Genomic DNA, 2783 nt, shown 5'->3' on the forward strand with positions numbered 1-2783 from the left:
CCCCTCCCCCCCCCCCTTTGAGCGAAGCACAGAGCGAAGCGTGCATTTCACACCGAGGTACGATTTTCAATTCGCTTGACAGCCGCGTTGTTTAAAATAACATCAAAAATATTAGCGACGTACTGGTGACGAGAAAAACGAGAGCCGCCGCCCTACCTCTTCTTCCCCCCCCCCCTCCCTTTAACGGGTTTAATAGAATATTCACGACGGTAATCTTTCGGCGATGTCTTTCATCAGGTTTTCGCATTCGTGATAAATTTAATCTTCAACGCTTTGTAACGAAGGCTCGTACAACGCACGCGTTTCGAAATGAAGAAAAAAGAGGTGCAGGATATGAGAGAAGCGATTCGAAAGGATAATAGAAACGGAAGCATTAGAGCTACGTATGGATGAGGAGGGCTTTTTGTCAGGAATATTCATTGGCACGATTTTCGTGTGGTGAACGATAGAATGAACTTCCGCGATAAAGTTATCGTTGCATACACACGGGCTGAATCGCCGCGCGCGGTCCCCCGTTACGGAGGCGTGTAAACTGTGACGTCGAAATATCACACAATCCCCGACCGCCCGCGCCGCGTATAATAACGATGTCGCGTATACTAATATATTATCGATACAATTCCTCCAAGGATTCCATCAAAATTATTTTCTCTCGTAAAAAATAATTTACTCCCTCTCTCTCTCTCTCTCTTTACATATATTTTTTTACAAAATTATTTTGTAACGTTCTATTACATTCGCGCTTTATCCACCTCCGTATTTGATTTGCGTTTGATATACATCACCGTCAATAACAGTGTTGCCTCTCTACGTTTAAACAAAGAGGGAGAAAAAGCGAGAGAGGAAAAAAGAATATTACACACATTTTTACGTCAATCTAAAGCAAAACTGTGTTGTTCATCACCATTTATTTGATCCATTACGATGGAATATCGGTCGGTCACCGATCGTCGATGACCCCGAGCGAACGTGTTAGCCGGTGAATGTTATAGCGACCGTTGTATCTTTCAACGATAAAACAAAAATCAGGACATCCATGTCATGCTGCCTATCCATCCTGCCCGGCTCACCGAACGTAGCCTTCATTTTGAGATAAATAATTCCATCCAACCGGCGAACGATTCGCGCCATTCCGGATGCGATGATAAATGAGTACGAACGGAAGGGGAAGGGAGAGGAGAACGCGGGTCCTATACATTTATGTGCATGTATTGTTACGTACTTTTACGCGATATCTCTCTCTCTCTCTCTCTCTCTCTCTCTCTCTCCATTTCTCTCTAGATTTTAGTCATCCCGGTTCACATTATTATTTCAATGCGTAGCTATTCTGTAACGATTGCATGAGATTAACTCGCGTTTGCGTCAGATTACCAACAAAAGTTACCTTCATATACCCCGTATTTTTCAAATGAAAATTTTCTGAATTAAGTACCTTTACGCGTTAACTCAACTTAAACTATTCTTTTATTCTCTCTGTATGTGCAGTTTCATTTCTTTTTCTTTTCTTTTTCTCGTTTATAAATTCCTACTACGAAATTATGTGTTCTATATATAGGATGCAAAGCGAACCCGATTTTAGATTGCGTAAATGTAATAAGGTCGGGGAGAAAATTCGTCAAAGTAATGATCTATCTCGCCTGGACGTCCCACCTTTGCTTCACGTGTGCGGGCAGGGTATTGAAAATCGCGATGCAGGGACACGCGGACGCGAGGGATGAAACGAGACAGAGAGAGAAAGAGACAGAGAAAGAAAGAGAGAGAGAGAGGGGGGGGATTGAGTGAGGGGGCTGATGGAGGGCGGCGTGGGAGGGTGAGGGGAAGGAGGACGAAGAGTCACAAAGAGAGGCGATCGGGGATGGAGAGGAGCGCGAGAGGTGGTGAGAGGGCGAGTATCGCGATACTCCATCGGACAGAAATCGATACAGGGACGGCCGGGGTAACCGGGTGCGAGGGGGGAGGAAGGACGGGTTGCCAGCCGGGGGTTTCTGTATTTTTCGTGAAAGCATTACGAACTCGTCCGCAAATATCTCCGGCGCATGGCTCTCAGCTATGCTCGGGGATTTGCGCGCGACAGCTTCCGATGGCCGGCTTCTCTCCTCGGCGCGCGAGAGCTCCCGACGCGGACGCTACCGACAGGTATCGAATTTCATTTCGAAACTAATTCCCCAACGTGAATCGAAGATCGGACGCGTCTCCTATTATCAACGAGCCGATGGAAGACGGATGTATTATAGTCGTGGCAAGTCACCCCGACAATTTCTGACACGTTTTTCCCGAGGTGTCGGACTAATCGCCCGGATCTCTCTTCCCCCGTCATGTTCATCGTGTTCCGCGCCTTTCGCACGCTACACTTTCAAAAAAATGGCAGGATCAACGTTTTATCGAACGAGCGAGGAGAGGAGGCAGCGGCAGAGGGGGGGGGGGAGGGAATTAGAGGGAGAAGGATTTCTCCACTTCTCGTGTCGAATGAGAACCACCGTGCTCTTCGCCACGTAGTGTTGGCAGAGTGCTCGTGATCGATTACTCGTCATCCACGCGCGATGTCCCGAGTTCGACGCCCACCCGCCCACTGCCAAACCAAACGTACTCCTTTCTTTTTTCCTCCACTCTGTTTTTCCCGCTCCTGCCTGCTCTCGCATTCGTCCTTCGCCTCCTACCTCCTGGTCCACGTGGTCATCGACCGTGGACTACGCGGTGGACTGCCGCGCGAACGTAGACTGCCCGCCACGAATGGACGTTCGTTTTTTCGCTTCTTTCTCTACCACGGCCGCGGCCCCCCCCCC

The 2783-nt window shown here is 48.3% G+C and overlaps 1 protein-coding gene across 2 annotated transcripts in view; it reads right to left on the reverse strand.

Moving 5' to 3' along the window:
* The window catches only part of LOC105454815 (Down syndrome cell adhesion molecule-like protein Dscam2), a 120462-nt gene that overhangs the window by 56171 nt on the left and 61508 nt on the right, over positions 1-2783 (reverse strand). The window lies entirely within an intron of this gene.

Source organism: Wasmannia auropunctata, unplaced genomic scaffold (genome assembly GCF_000956235.1).
Source record: "Wasmannia auropunctata unplaced genomic scaffold, wasmannia.A_1.0 LD335974.1, whole genome shotgun sequence".
NCBI lineage: Eukaryota > Metazoa > Arthropoda > Insecta > Hymenoptera > Formicidae > Wasmannia > Wasmannia auropunctata.